Source organism: Phocoena phocoena, chromosome 12 (genome assembly GCF_963924675.1).
Source record: "Phocoena phocoena chromosome 12, mPhoPho1.1, whole genome shotgun sequence".
In the NCBI taxonomy this organism is placed as follows: Eukaryota; Metazoa; Chordata; class Mammalia; order Artiodactyla; family Phocoenidae; genus Phocoena; species Phocoena phocoena.
Genome location: NC_089230.1, coordinates 29,025,075 through 29,042,637, shown reverse-complemented (window position 1 = coordinate 29,042,637; position 17,563 = coordinate 29,025,075).

Sequence of the window (17,563 nt, the reverse complement as noted above, 5' to 3'; positions counted from 1 at the left end):
CCAGTAAGTTATTCTGTGGATATCAACAAACTGATTCTAAAGTTTATATGGAAAGGCAAAAGATCCAGAATAGCCAGCAGAGTATTGAAGAACAACAAAGTTAGGGCTTTCATAATCAAGGCAGTATGTATTGGTGAAAGAATAGATGGATCAATGGAACAGAATAAACAGCCCAGAAATAGACCCACCTAAATATAGTTAACTTATCTTTAACAAAAAAAGCAAAGGCAATACAATGCAGCAAAGACAAACTTTTCAACGAATGGTGCTAGAACAACTGAACATCCACATGCAAAAAAAAAAAGGAATCTAAACACAGACCATACACCCTTCACAAAAGTTAACTTAAATGGATCACAGACCTATATGTAAAATGTAAAACTATAAAACTCCTGGAAGATAAAACAGGGAAAAATCTAGATGACCTTGGGTTTGATGATTTTTAGATACAACACCAAAGGCACAATATATGAAAGGAAGAATTGATAAGCTGGACTTTATTAAAACTAAAAACTTCTGCTCTGCAAAAGATACTGTCAAGCTAATAAAAAAAACAAGCCACAGATTAGGAGAAAATATTTGAAAAAGATATATCTGATGAAGGACTGTTACCCAAAATATACAGAAAACTCTTAAAACTCAACAATAAAAAAAAAAAAAAAAAGATTAAGAAATGGGTAAAAAGAGGGGGTAACGGTAAAATGTGTAACAGGCCCAGGTAGGTAGATTTGTTATTTTAATTGCTCCCACACACCACACACAGTCTTCCAGGGGACAGGTTGCTTGCAGTTCAGAGCTCTGCTGCCCCAGGGGAACCCATCCATCAGTGGAGCAGGCAATGTGAGGGCTGGGAAGGGGAAAAAACAAAAACTAAACAAACAAAAAAAGGACAAAGACCTAACAGATACCTCACAAAAGAAGATATACAGATGGCAACTATGGAGTTTATATGCTCCATATAAACTGGAGCATACAAAAAGATGCTCCAGTTTATGTGTTATCAGGGAAATGTAAATTAAAAACAACAATGAGATACTACAACACAGCAACAGAACGGCCCAAATCCAGAATACTAATAACACCAAATGTTAATGAGGATGTGGAGCAACCGGAACTCTCATACATTGTTGGAGTGAATACAAACTGTACAACCACTTTGGAAGACAGTTTGTCAGCTTCTTACAAAACTAAACATATTCTTTTAGCAGGAGGAGGAGAAAAGGAAGGGGAAGAGAATGAGGAAGAGGAAGAAGAAGAAAAAGAAGAGCAAGAAGAGTAAGAGGTAGGAGGTATAAGGAGCTAAATGGAAATTTTAAAACCTAAAAATACAATAATCATCAGTGGATGGGCCCAATGGCAGAATGGAGGGCACAGAGGAAAGAATCAGTGAACTAGAAGATAGGACAATAGAAATTATTTAATCTGAACAAAAGAGAGAAAATACACTGAAAAAAATTGATCAGGTCCTCAGTGTCCTGTGGGATTATAACAAAAGATCTAACATTTGTATCATCAGAGTCCTGGAAGTAAAGGAAAAAGAAAACAAGACTGAAAAAGTACTCATATAATAACTAAAAGGTTCCCAAATTTGTCAAGAGACATAAACCAACAGATTCAAGGTGCTGTGAAAATATTTTGTAATTAAAGTCCATAATCAGTTAACTTCAAGTAAGAGAGATGTCTGGATAACCTGGTTGGGCCTGATTCAATCACTTGAAAGGCCTTAAAAGCAGAGCTGAGGTTTTCCTAATCAAGAAGAAATTCTACCTGTGTACAGCAGCTTCAGACCGTGCCAAAGAGTAGACTTGTAGAATGAATGCCTTATCCGCTATCATGGGATTCTACACAACAGTGCTTCTGATAAAGGAACTCACTTCAAAGCAAATGAAATGCAGCAATGCGCCCATACTCATGGAAATCGCTGGTCTTATCATGTTCCCCATCAACCTGAAGCAGTTAGTTTGCTGGAATAGTGGAATGGCCTTTTGAAGACTCAGTTACAGCACTGGCTAAGTGACAATACCTTCCTGGGTTGGGGCAATGTCCTCCAAGAGGCAGCATATCCTCTAAATCAGTCTCCCATAACCAGGATTCCCAGGTCCAGGAATCAAAGGGTGGCAATGGGAATGGCTTCACTCACGATTATCACTGATGATTCACTATCAAAGATTTTGCTACCTAACCACACAAACTTATGTTCTGCTGGTCTAGGCTGGTCTAGAGGTCCTAGTTCCAAAGAGAGGAATGGTTCCACCAGGAGACACAACAATGATTCCACTGAAATGGAAATTGAAACTGACATCTGGCCACTTTGGGGTCCTCATGCCTCTGAATACACAGGTAAATAAGGAATTATTCTAGTGGCTGGAGTGATTTATCCTGATTAACAAGGGAAATTGAGTTGCTACTATACAGAAAGTAAAGAAGAATATACAGGAGATACCCTAGGGCACCTGTTAGTACAGTCACTTCTCTTTATTTGTGGTAGTTATGTTCTACAAAGCCCATACAAACACTGAGTAGTAAATATTGAACCATTGTTTCCAGGGGAAATATGTCTGTATTTCACATGTATACATACATTTCTCACATAGATTACAATCTTAAATCCTAAAACAACTCATCCTGGTAAATTCCATTTTCTTTATTTCACAAAAGGAAAAATGCTACAACTATTTCAAAAAGTTTCATTTTTTTGTAAAGTGAAAATGAGGTTCAGAAATGTTAAGTGACTTGCCTGAGGCCACCCCACCAGCAGGTGCCAGAGTTGGAATTCAAACCCTGTCCAACTGGCCCCAGAGCTGGAACTTCTTGTACTATCATTGCATTGTCCTACTGGCTATATCTTCTGGTTATCTTTATATTAGAGCTGCAACAAAAAGCAGAGTGTAGCCTTGTGTATAATCTAACTTAGAAACATGCCCAGAAATTGATTCAAATTTTTCTCTGCTCTGTCCATATCTGCAAATGACCACAAAAGCCTGCTAGTCTTGATTGGAGGATTATAAGGGAATTCAAAAATACAGAATCCCTGAATAATGAGGGTCAACTGTACTATCATGCCCAGAGAAACAGAATGTATAGGATTATATAAATATGTATAAATATAAATAATATGTATATATGATTTATTATAAGAAATTAGCTCATGCAATTATGGAGGCTAAAAAGTTCCATGATCTGCCATCTGCAAGCTGGAGACCCAGGAAGGCCAGTGGTGTAGTTGTAATCTGAGTCTGAAGACCTGAAAACCAGGAGAGCCAATGGTATAAGCTCTAGTCCAAGGCCAAATGCCTGAGAACCAGGGGAACTAATGGTGTTAGTCCCAATTCAAGGGCAGGAGAAGACCTATGTCCCAGTTCAACAATCAGGCAGAGAAGGTGAATTCTCTTTCTCTCCTATTTTGTTCTATTCAGGCCCTCAATAGATTGGATGATGCCCATCCACATTGGGGAAGTCAATCTACTTTACTCACTTTACCAATTTAAATGCTAATCTCATCTGGAAACACCCCTAGAGACAAATCCAGAAATAATGTTTAATAATGTGACCCATCAAGTTGACACATAAAATTAAGCATCATATCCTGTAATTAAATCAATGGAAAGCTGTAAAAAATCGAATTCAGCCAGGACCACTGATGGCCCAGACCCTTCAGAAATGAAGATTTGGGTCACTTCACCAGGTAAAGAACCACGACTAGCTGAGGTGCTTGCTGAGGGCCAAGGGAATATGAAATGGATAGTGGAAGAAGATAGCTATAAATACCAGCTACAACCATGTAACCAGCTGCAGAAATTAGGGCTATAATCGTTACGAGTGTTTCTTCCTGGTTTTGTTATAAATATTTTGTATATATTTTAAGCAATTATTTTTGTTTTCTTCTCTCTTATTCCTTTATCATCTAAGATATATTAATGACAATTAACTTTATATCACATTTTTAAGAATATCAAAAAGAAGAGTGAATATTACCCTAGGATTTTGTATCCTCTTCTGGAGAAAGGGTTAGTGTGTTTGGTTGTATGGAGTATGTGTGACGTCGGGTGGAAGTACGATTCTGTTGATGTCTTTATGTGGAGGTTAAGTATGGTTTATGGAGTTGTGTGTGTGTGCCAAGTAGACAAATAGTGGACTGTAATGGTCTTTTTGACATGTTCACTTGGCTAGGCTATAGTCCCCGGGTACTAAATAAAAAATCCATGATCCATTAAAGTTGACTTAAAGTAAGGGCAGTTGTCCTGGACAATTTGGATGACCCCATTCAATCAACTGAACGAGCTTAAGGTGGAGCTGAGGCTTCCTTGAAGAAAAAAAGTTCCACCTGTGGACAGAAATTTCCGCATATGCCTGAGTTTCAGCTGCCCTTCATGACAGCCTGCCCTGTGTATTTTAGACGTGCCTAGACAGCCCCCACAATCGCATAAGCCAACTCCTTGCCATAAATCCCTTAATATATGTCTCCTACTGGTTCTGCTTCTCTGATATATGTGCCAAAAGAGAATTAAGGCTGCAGATAGAATTAAGCTTGCCATTCAGCTGCAGCTGACTTTAAGATAGGGGGCTTTAGCTTAGATTACCCAAGTGAGCCCAATGCAATCTGATGCAGCATGAGAAAGACTGGACTGCCATTGCTGGTGTTGAAGGTAGCAAGAAGCCATGAGCCAAAATGGTGGCAGCCTTTAGAAACTGGCATCGATGAGGAAACTGATTCTCCCCTAAGCTACCAGAAGGAATGCAGCCCAGCTGATGTCTTGATTTTAGCCCAGTGAAACCAACTTCAAACTTCTGACCCCCCAAACTGTAAGATAATAAATTTCTGTTGTCTTAAGCCACTAGGTTTGTTTGGTAATTTGTTACAGCTGCAATTAGAAACAAACATACCAAATATATGAAGTCTGTCTTAAAGTTTTCCTTAGACTCAGAGAGCGATATAGATACATACACATATATAGTTTAGAAATATATATAGTTTATAATTATATTGTTTATATATAAATATAATTTAGATTATAAATATATAAATTATTAATATGAATTTTGATATAAAAATTATAGCATTGACTTTATTCTTTATAAAAGAAATTCATAAAAATAATTACCATTAGGATTAGTCTCGCATAAGAGAATGTTCATATAGAAGCTTTCACTGAGGCAGTACAAGATAACAGATGTTAAGATTCACAACAGATCCCCCTATGAAGAATCAAGAATATGAAAGGGACAGGAAAGTGTGGAGAGAAAGGAGATTGTCATGTGAAGACTCTCTTTGGAAGAAGATATTGCATGTGGTGTAGGGCTCAGCTGAGAGCCCCACCTCACCCCAAACCAAGGAAGCAAGCAGGAACCTGCCATACTGGGGGATGGGGAGCCTCCCCAGAGCTTTAGGTGTTATTCCTGTGGGGGGAGGATAGGACTGGCTCCCCCTGAGGTCATAGAGATTAACATCCCCTGTGGCAGGTCCAAGAGTTGGATACTTGCTGGGATCTATAGACCCAGAGCCTGTCCCCCTATAGGAGAGAGTAAGCAGGCATGAGGTTACCATGGGTCCAGTCCCAGCACACCACCTGGAGAGGCAGAGGGGCAGTAAGTTACAGTCCACATATAGAAACTGAAGTGGCCACCTGATGTAAAGATGTATCTGTCTGGGACAAGGCACAGTGCCCATAAGAGAAAGGTTGGGGTCAGGTTATAATGATACTCTGTTCCGATAATATCTTTCCTTTCCCTTACTAGTCTCCAGACCCACTGCTTCCTGTTTCAACTTTTGGGGGTCAGGAACTGGCAGGGTGAGGGGGTTAGAGGAAGAGAAAAAAGGGAGGAGACATTGAGATGAAGCCAACTATAATTCTAGAATGCTACAAGTCAGCCAAATTAAATCAACTAATAACTGGTACAGGCATAACATTTGCAGGTTCCCATCAATATTGATTTGCCCATTTAGTGAAATGTATATATCTGAGCCAAGGATGGATTGACAAAAGGGACGTGATCGACATAGAAAAGCAAACTCTCCATTCTATTCAGAACTTCCCAGAAAGATATAAGAAACAGAGGAAATTTTTTCACTAGAAAGGTACTTTGATGGTAGAGCAGAGTTCACTGGGTTTCCACAGAAGTTGGATTAAGGACCCACCTTTATAGTCAGTGTCCAGTCAGAGAGCAGAAACCATATAGTTATCTGAACAGGGAAAATTTAATTTAAAAAGTTATTAACTACAGCAGAGGATTAACTAGAAAGGGAGAACCCTGGGGCTGATGGGGCTTACCCACAGAGGGAAGAAACTTGTAAGAGAGCCCCCCTTCCCAAGGCTAGGATTCAGTTTTTACCGAGGAAGTCCACCAGAGAAGATTTCTGTGCTGCTCTGGACCGCAGCTGGTCCACAGGTGCTTGGAGCAGAGGCTGGCAAGCAAGGAATTTAAGCTGGGACCAGCATGCAAGGAACGATCTTCTGGGGTGGAGGCAAACAGAGGCTGGCAAACTGGAATCCTTGGCTGGAAGTCACTGGGAATTGGACCTCTGGGAATGATACAAGGGAAAACCATCCACAAAAGGTGCCACACCTCAGAAGTTGTTGTAAAGCCACCAGAGATGCTGGGTGGAAGCCCCTGCAGAGAGGTGCTATGTTCTGTTGGCCACTGGACTCTGCAGGTTGCCACACACGCTGCAGGAGCCTGGCCTGCAGAAGCTGGCCCACGAAGGAGGCTGCTAGAAGGAGCACAAATGGGTGAAACAGAAAGGGTACCTTTCCTCCTTCAGTGTCCCTCCTGCGCCCTCTACTGACAAAGCTTAATATCCCGCCAGCTGCAAAGGAGAGATGCTTCTAAAATCTAGCTCCGGAACACTGGATTTAGAGCTGAGCAGGCAAAAGGGTGGATTTGGAGCTGAGACGCAATACCTTGATAACTGGAACACTGGCAAAACCATTCTTTTCCTGTGTTTTTATTTGTCTGTTCATCAGACAAAATGGATCTGTAAATCAACTTCCCAGGTATCTAAACCCTAAGGTTTCTTTAGACATCACCATCACCACCACCATCATCAAAGAATTCCAGGGCAACAAAAACCAGTTTTTGAGATTTGCTCTAGGACAGATGCTTGCATACACTATCTCCCTGATGCAGGATAACACAATCTACAGTGTTATATATTGAATAGTAAGCAGTATGTAAGTATATGCTACTGTTCTTCTTACTTTAACAAACATATGAGGAAACTAAAGTTCAAGAACACACAGCTAGTAACTGATGGATCTAAAATTCTAAGCCTAGGACCATCTCACTAGAAAATTGCTGCTGTGTTCACTAACTCAGCCTTTCGCACCAAGAGACTAATTTTTGTGCGATGTGCTAAGAAATTCCATGTTCTAGGCTAAAACGTGGTGCCTCAACTAAGGTCCTGCCTTTGAGAAATCCTGCTGGCAAGAATCTGTTACTTTTAGGACAACATCTTTTCCAAGAATGCGTTAAAAATGAAATAGAAGTGCTGGTTTTCTTTAAGAAATTTGATAGCTTCATTGTGATTACACTTTTTTTTTTTTTTTTTTTTTTTTTGGTGGTACGCGGGCCTCTCACTGTTGTGGCCTCTCCCGTTGCGGAGCACAGGCTCCGGACGCGCAGGCTCAGCGGCCATGGCTCACGGGGCCTAGCTGCTCCGCGGCATGTGGGATCTTCCCGGACCGGGGCACGAACCCGCGTCCCCTGCATCGGCAGGCGGACTCTCAACCACTGCGCCACCAGGGAAGCCCTGTGATTACACTTAAAGTATAGTTGTACACACATCTCCCCTGCTGGGAGATTTTATCAGCCTAACATCTATGGCGCAATGAGTAAATGCTAGGCATTGTGCTAAGTTCTGTGCATGCCTTTTGCTGTGTAATCTTTGCCACAGCCCTGTGAGTACGGTTAGTAGTCCCATTTTCAGATAAGAAAACTGAACATTGGAGAAGCTGAATAATTTCACCAAGTTATCACATAAGTGGTGGCACTGGAATTTGAATCCAAAATAGGTCTAACTCCAGAGCTCAAGTTCATGATCATGAAGCCAGGGCCCATCCAGTTACCCTGTGTTGTACACTTTCTTTATTTCAAATATTCTATACTTTTAAGTTTTAAAAATAAAAAATGGGCTTAATACATTTTTCGGTTGCTTTTGATTAATAAAAGAGATTGCTCCCTTGAGATGATTGACTTCTTTAAGAATGTTATGCAGTCTTAGAGGGGAGCCCATTTCTAACCCTGTTAGATTAGCAGGGAAAGAAGAGTTTCTGATACGGTGCCCCTTGTCCATTTTCATTAATTCCAAGTGAGGTAGGGCAGACATGTGGATACTTGACATGAGCAATTTACAGTTGTCTAGGATGAAGACAGCAGCTGATACGGCAAATATTTTGGCGAAATTATTTTTCATTGCCTTTCTTCTTACCCTACGTCTGGTTATTAGTAGCATCCCAGCCACAGAGCGGGCCTCTATGCAACTCAAGCAGTGATTCCTCTTGGGCCCCCCTTTATTTTTAACCAAGAAAAGATCTCAGTGCCCACTTCTGTGACACTCAAACTAGAGCAAATCTATTTAAATATTTGCTTCACTTGGCATTCATTAAATTCTGTTTAGTTAAATTATCTCATTTATATAACGGCTATCATGCCAAAAGTATCTGATTGTGAAAAAGGTAGGAACAAAGAGAATTTAAAGAAATTAATATCTTACATTTTGTTTTATCAAATAAAATTATGCATATCTAGCCATGTTTTTAAATGAAAACTATAGATTCCTAAGTGCCTTCCATAGACCTTTCAATCTATGGACATGGGTCAATCATAATATCTTCCTGGGACTTCAGGCAGCTACATGGCTAGGTCCAAAAGTTGTAATTACTAAAAGTTGGTAATTACTGTTCTAACTAATGGAAATTTCACCTTGTGTAATTTCCCCAATTCTCACACTTCTCTGTATGAACTCCACCTTTCTGTTCAAGTATCACACCACACGATGGCAGCCTTGTCTCTCATTTCCTCTTCTGTATTTTCAAGGAGGGATCCTCATTGTTACTGAATGAGTAGTAAGTTTGGGAAGAAACCAACTGATTCAGACCGAAGTTTCTGGAGGACACTAGTAGGAAAAATAGTGTGGGCCCTTATTTCCTTATTTATGGAACTGAATAGATCTCCAAACTCTGATTTATGATTCCAAAGGTGACTTGCCACTGAACTTGAATCTACGAAGATTGTGAGAAAAGGATGATGGGACAAAGCCTTCAGGAGCAAGCTGACCAGCACAGGTGAAGAGTAAGGAAGTAATGAGGGAGGGCATGAAGTGAGGTGTTCCCAGCACTTCCCCAAAGGAAGGTAATAAAACAAGCTCAGCAAACCTCTTTGAATGTTTGAGGGTCTCCAGGGCAAAAGAAATTAGGGAGATTGTGATGGAAGTTATAAATGACCTAGAAAACACTGGTTGTGTTCAATTTCCATACCCTAGAAAATGTACTAAAATCAATCATTATGTATAAAACCACCATCTCAGAGGAAAACCAGAAAGCAACAATTCCTAATGAAAGTAACTCTAACAGCTCCTCCTACGAAAAATACAAAAACACTCCAATCCAATCAGGGCATAGCTTCAGAGGAAAATCAATAACTAATCAGTAATATTGTAACTCTTCTGAAGAAAAAATAAGATGATAGGAAGATAACAGGTTCTTCCCTGGTGGCGCAGTGGTTAAGAATCCGCCTGCCAATGCAGGGGACATGGGTTTGATCCCTGGTCCGGGAAGATCCCACATGCCGCGGAGCAACTAAGCCCGTGCGCCACAACTACTGAGCCTGCGCTCTAGAGCCCGCAAGCCACAACTACTGAGCCTGCATGCCACAACTACTGAAGCCTGCACGCCCTAGAGCCTGTGCTCTGCAACAAGAGAAGCCACCGCAGTGAGCAGCCCACGCACCACAACGAAGCGTAGACCCCGCTCACTGCAACTAGAGAAAGCCCGTGTGTAGCAATGAAGACCCAGTGCAGTCAAAAAAATAATAATAAAATAAAATTTATAAAAACAAAGAAAAAGAAAGATAATAGTCTGCATGGTGTCTAAAATAGGGGAGACAGAGAAGAATTTAAAATGTCTTTTGCAGCATTGTTTAGGAGAAAAGGTCTTGACCGCATTACATATATATTTGGTCCATTTGAAGTGAATGTATTTTTTCAGCTTTCTTGGAGTTTCTTCTGTTTTTCTTTCTCTAACTTGATACTTCCCATATCAATTTTCAGGCTTTCTTCTTTAAAGCAAGTAAAACTTGTTAATTATGTTGATTAAAACTTCTATAGCTCTATTCACAGATGTAGAGAACAAATGTATGGACACCAAGGGGGGGAAGTGGTGGGAGTGGGCAGGGGAGGGGTGGTGGGATGAACTGGGAGATTGGGATTGACATGTATACACTAACATGTATAAAATAGATAACTAACAAGAACCTGCTATATAAAAGATAAAATAAAATTCAAAACAAAAAACTATAGCTCTATTAATTTTTAACTGCTTTCTAGTTCAATAAATCAGAGAGATTTATAGGGATATCTTCTCTGATCTAAATTTGTCAATTTCTCATCATCAATTTCGTTTTTGTTTTGACAATATTAATATGGCTACTGGTTTTTAATGTTTAGCATTTTTCTGGAATCATTTGCATTTTTTAGCTTTCACACTTTCTGTTCTTTAAATGTAAAGAATGTTTTGCAAACAATATAGTTCTCTTGGTTTTTTAATTTTTTAATCCACCAGAACAATCTCTATTTTTTAACTGGTGAGCTTAATATATTTATAGACAGAATATAGTTGAATTATCTTTAATCTATTACTATATTTTCTGATTTTTTGCATGTGAGGTTAATTTACATGTATTACGTTTACTGGAAATTTAGAATTTGTTTCCACTATCTTACTTTATGATCTCTTTTGTTCTACTATTTCTGTGTTTTCTTTCTCTCTTGACTTTATATCCGTTTGTTTTGTTGTTTAATTTTGGCCTTCTATTAGATGGGAATTTATAGTCTATTTTTTTACTTTTTATAATAGCAATAGTCTTCTAGTGATCTTATTTAACAACTCAACAATGTCTAACGTTCAGCCTACCTTAACTCCTCTTTTAAACAATACAAATCTAAGGACACTCTTTTTGCATCAGACTCCACTTTGCTCTCCCAACTTACTTGAACTGCTAAATAGCATGAGGGAATTTCCAGAGTAGAAATCAAGTAGATAACTTTCTCACCACTAGAGGGCAAGATGCATTTTCAAAATAAGTTTTTATTTTATATATTTCAAAATAATGTTATTATTTATCTAAGTTGTGAATTGAATTATTAATCAAATGACCAAGTAAATTTTGTTTCAAGAAGGTGGCCTAAAAACATATTTACCTCCTTAGTCTTTCAAAATTCAATTAAACTAACAGAAGAAATACAAATAAAAATTAATTCAGAGCACTAAGAAGGAGTCTATGATGCCAGAAGACTACAGCACTGGAGAATTTCTGAACCGTATAAAGGAAATGTCACACTGCAGTGTTAATTTTGAGGAGGGATGGGATGGTAGGAGGTGGGGGACTAAAGGAGACTTCACTTTGTGTATGCTTGTGTTGTCTGAATTTCTACTGAGAAATGTATTCATGTATTACATGTGTCGAATGAAAGATTACGTAGTCACTTTAAAGTAAACTATATGGATAGAGATTTGATGATAAAACCTAATAGAGCTGAGGATCTTTGAAACCCATGCATTTGACAAATGTCAAGAACTTCTTCAAAACGGAGCTAAAATCAGAGACAGTGGAGATCCTTAATCCATGTGGAAATTATTTTTGTTACTAAGTAAAGATATGACTATATATTTTTCGAATAGATAGCCAACTGTCTCAATACCATCTATTGATAGTTTATCCTGTTCCAACAGAGTTGAAATGTCACCTTTATCACTTTGTAGATTTCTTTAAATACATGGATCTATATTTTCTATTCTTTTCCACTCATATTTTTGCCCATTCCTGCCCGAAGTATACTTCATTAATTATTATTGCTTTTTAATGTGTTTTTATATCTGGCAGTATAATATTCCCTCTTTTGCAAAATTGTCTATGTTATGCTCTTGCGTTTTCTTTTTCAGATGAAATTTAGAATCTAATTAGTTTCATTAAAAAATTATTGCTGGCTATTGATTGGGATAACATTAAATTTATAGATACAATTGAGGAGAAATGACTTCTCTATACCACTGAACTTTCCAGCCAATCACTTGCTTCTCTTTTCTCTCCATCTTCTGTCTCCATGTCGGCTTTGTTACCTCCTAGTGATTATCATTCCCTGCCTTATAGAAGAGGATACGTCAGCCTGTTGCCCTCATTTTACACCTTCCCAGTTTCACTACCAAAAAAGGAAATTGTTCTTTTTCCTAGCTGCATCTCAATAAACAAAACTCTTTGATTTGACTTGGTCATATGTCCTCTTCCCAACCAATCACAGGAGCCAGGAAAGTGGAGTCGTGAATGCAATCAGGAGACATAAATCACACAGTAATTTGAGCAGAGACAGTACAACATAATTCTTATCTATAACAGGGGATTGGAGTATTGCAGAATTGGCTAGTGTGAAATAAAGAAAACTCTAAGGAATACAGGAATAGTGCAAATAAGGAACAGATGCCACCTCTAGGTCTGAGATGGAACACCCAAGAGAAAAGCCCTCCATGGCTGAGCTCCAGACCTTGTTGGAGAGGGCATGGCCATGGCTTACCAAGTGACACAGAATTTGCTATAATGCTTGACAGAAAAAATTCACTGGAAACTGGCCCTGGGTGCTGGGGAATGTAGTTCACAAGGTGATGACTGACTGGAGGCAATATCCTACAATACCCAGTGATGAGGAGATCTGGAGGTAGCTGCAGGAGCTAGGAACTGCGGGAGCTGCATGTGTTGCAGGAAGCAGACACTCAAGCTACTCACTTTGTAGGAGCCCCGTGCACTACAGGCACCTGTGACTACTTAGCTTCCATATGCACCTGTCTATGATAAATCAATGCTGTGTTGCTATGTATTCTAGTAAGATACTGCTATCCTTCTTACAAGTGAACGTCTCACCTTTTCCCCAAAATGAGGAGACAGACTCCTAGGAGTCATTGTATCCACCGCTGCCTGTATTGATTAATCCTCAAATTCAGTCACAGTTCCACTGAATATTCTGTTACCTAAAGACTTGATTGTAAAGCTAACTTCTATAGTAAGTTGCACTGTGGCCTCAAAATATATGTCCAAGTCCTAACCCTCAGTACCTGTGAACATGACCTTATTTAGAAATAGGGTCTTTGGAGATAAATTAAGGATCTAGAGAAGAGATTATCCTGATTTAGAGGGGGCCCTAAATCCAATGCTACTGTTCCTTATATTAAAAGAAAGAGGGGGATCTGAGACACAGAGAGAAACAGAGAAGACGATATGAAGAGGGAGGCGGGATTGGAGTGATATGTTATAAACCAAGGAATGCCAAGGATTACCAGGCAGCCAGTCGCCAGTAACTAGGAGAAAGACATGGAACATATTCTTCCTCAGAGCTTCCCAAAGAAACCAACCCTGCCGATACCTTGATCTCAAAATTCTGTCTTCCAGAATTGTGAGAGAACAAATTTCTGTTGTTTTAAGCCAGCAAGTTTGTGGTAATTTGTTACAGCAGCTCTAGGAAACGAATACAACTTTGACAACTTCAATATAAAATAAAAATCGGAAGGAGAAAAAGGAAGAAAATGATTAGTAAATACAAATAAACACATGGATATAACAAGTCAATAGATAATATACAAAGATACTGCAGTCCCTGTTTCTGTAATTGTTCACAAGATCATAATTTGTATCTATGGCTTCCATTTTCCTCTAACTATTCCGTATTTCCCCTGCCCTCAGTCAGAACCTCAACTGGTTGGGATCCTTTACTTAGTGAAATGACCCAGATCTTCATTTTCAAAGGTTCTGAGTCCTCAAGAACTCTACTTTTTATTTTTGCTTGCTTTAATTTTTCACTATCCTTAATACTAGACATGCAAGTACTAAGACAATGCCCAGAAAATCTTTTGGGCTCCAGGCTGTCCTCCTTGCCTCCATTGTGTAGAATAAGCAAGCCAATTTCCCCTTGGTAATCAGGATCAATCACTCCAGCCAGCAGATTACCCCGTTTTTGCTTTTTGTTTCAGTGGTATAAGGAACCCCAAATGACCAGTTGATAGCCTCATCTTCCAATTTACTGGAACCATTGCATCTCCTGAAGGAAACATTCTCTTCTTGGGGACAAATATCTCCACACCAGCAGCAGTCAAAGTTTTTAGGTAAGGGAAGAAAAATCCTCAGAGTGAAAAGAGACACTCCCACTGCCATACCTTGATTCAAATGTATTCTGACTGTAGGAGGGAGAGTACCATATAATGGTCTCTGACTCAAAACATATCCGGTAAAACAGAATCCCATTTCTCCAGAGTGTTGCCTCCCAACTGGATCATAACAGTGTCGTCAGTAAGTCATTTCACTTTTCAGTTAAGCCAGCTGCTTCCAAGTGATGGTGTATGTAGTAAGATCAGTTAATTTCATAGACATGGACCCATTGCTACACTTCCTTTGCTGTAAAACAAGCACCCTGATCAGATGCAGTGTTGTGTGTAATGTACCAGTGGTAGATAAACCATTTTGTGAGTTCACAGACAGTGGTGTTGGCAGAAACATTATGAGCAGTCAAGGCCAATCCATTTCTAGAACATGTACTTATTCCAATGAGGATGAATCTTTGCTCCCTCAGTGATGGAAGAGGTCCAGTGTAATCAACCTGCCAGATGGCTGGTTCATCACCCTGGGTACTGGGACCGTATCAGGGAGTCAATGTTGTTTTCTGCTTTTGCCAAATTAGGCGCTTGGCAGTAGCATCAGCTGGGTGAGCCTTAGTACTGGAAAATCCAGGTTGCTGAGCACATGCACAGCCGGCATCCCTACAACTATGGCCACTTTGTTCATGGGCCCATTGAGCAAGCACTGGGGTGGCTAGGCAAAGAGGCTGGCTGACACCCACAGAGTGCACTATTTTATCCACCTGATTATTGAGTCTCCTCTACAGTGGGTACCTTTAATGTGCATTCCGATAGGACACAGATATCTTCACAGTCTGTGACCATTCAGAGAAATCCATTCATATACCTCTTCCCCATACTTCCTCATCTCCAATCTTCCAATCCCATTCCATCTAGAAAAACCATTAGCAACTGCCCATTCTGGTCATCCCTCACTCCAGACATGGTGAATAAACAAATATACTATTTGAGTTATGCCCACTTAGAAGATTTTCCTTCACCACTGACTGTCCTTCAGACCCCTGAGTGGGGCTAGGGAAGCCACCTGTGCTGCAGGAGGTGGATTCTAGAAAAACCTTCCATGCTTCAGGTGCCTGGCAGGGAAGCACACTGGAACCAGGAAGCAAAACCTTTTCCTCCTTCAGTGTTGCTCCAGCACTTTTTCTACTGACAAAGTGTAACACTGTGATAACTAACAAAAGAAGAATATTCAATGGGTCGAGCTCTACCTTCACAGAACAGGCACAAAGACTGAATTTGGAACGAAGAGCCATAACTCAATTACAGTACAGATACTGTATAGTTGCCTTAGCTCAGCTCAGAAACCCACTGCTCTATCGATCACTGTGGCTACTGCACGTCCCATTTGGACACATATTAGATTGGAGGTAGATAAAGAGTAGAAGTAGTTGCCCCAAATAGGAGGGAAGAGTATTCTTCCCAAAGTAAGAGGGGAGTTCTGGGTTGACAAAACAATAAATGTTCCCTTCACATCACCCTTGGCTGTTCGGTGTATACATATACACACACACACACACACACACACACACACTGATTTCTCCATAGCTATAGTTTCTCTTAACATAAAGCAATGATCCATACACAATTGACAATGTACTCAATCCCTACCCAGTGGGAGGCGAAAACTCAGTCATACCCAGCCCAAATTCAGGGCCTTTGGGTGTAGTCAATCTTGATCGGGTCCAAATGTAGCTAAAGGATGAATAATAAAGTTTTCCCCAATGCACAAATATACAATAAAGGAGGTGGGAGATGGGATAACAAAAACTAACGAGAAAGGGCAAAAAGGAGACGCAATACGTGATGGCTGTGAGATTACACCGTATCCTGGTGGACAAGAGTAACAAGGGTAAGAAGCACCTCTCTTCTCCAGCAGAGGACTGAGATATCTGGTGAGCCAATCAAAGCGCCAAGATTTCCTTTATCTATTATCCTGAAAGACCCTGCCTTAGAGGAATAGTGAGAAGGAATCTCCTGGGACTGCCCCAGCAAGCGAATTCATCTTTCTACAGAGACAGAGACTGGGACATTGTCTTTGAGACAGCATACCAGGAGATGCCTTCTGCCAGGCTGAGGATTTTCTGGCTATACCTTCAAACAGTGTCATTTGGAGGAAATCCATTAGCTTGTTAACAGAAATCTCACTGAGATGTAAGCTTTGAATATGGACTCTGCCCTTCCTGCTTCTCTCCCTTGGAAACTGGCCTGGCCTCTGTATCATTCTCCCTAGATCTTAGTTCACTGTCTTTGCCACAGACACTACGCTATCTGAGCGCAGAGGGAGGGAACAGCTGGGGTCATAAAGCCAGGTTACAGTAACACATTCTGTCCTCTAAGTTACACACCACTCAACTGGCATAATGGGAGGAATTACTTTTTCAGTTGGTGTACAGAGTGTACAGCAGGAGATATTCGAGTAGAATCCTGAGAAATGAGGATCCCCAACTCCACTGTTCTGCTGGGACTCTGCATTCCTAGTTGGTATGTTAACTTTATGTGGGGCAGAAAATTTTGTTGTTTCAATTGGCAGAGTAGATATTATCTAATCCCTACCAGTACAGTTGCCTGTCTCTTCAGAAAGGCTGTGCTGAACCACCGTTTGTCTCTCTCAAAGCACTAAGGGAGACAAACAGTAGCCAACATATTCCAATAACCTGATTTTTTCTTAACCAAGTTCATAAAGCTGGAGCCTTAGTGGGCATAACTGTGGTGAAGGATCAGTGTTTTGGTTTGTTTGTTTTTATTTACCAACCCAACACAGACAAGTGTTTTCATAAATACAAAACTTCACGCTTAGATGTCACAGTAATGTCAGATTATTGAAAGTTTCAAAATGCTCCTCTTGATTTCTATACCTCTTTTATTGTTGATCAGTAGTTTACAAACTGGCTTTTGTCTATAAATCACATTTTTAGTAGCACATATCTAACTGATAAGGTTTACTGTTTTCCCAGCCTAGATATCAATTTCTGTATTAATGGAGAGGCTTGGTTCAGAACATACGCTGTATATTCTAATCTTACCTGGCACCTGAATAATGAATAATATTATAATCTTACCTGGATCTTGAATAATGGAGCACATTATAAGACCAGTGAAGCCCATGGGCTTTATCTCATTGTCTTACTTCTTTCATCTTGAAATGAATTCCTGGGTCAGAGGAATGGTGTTTG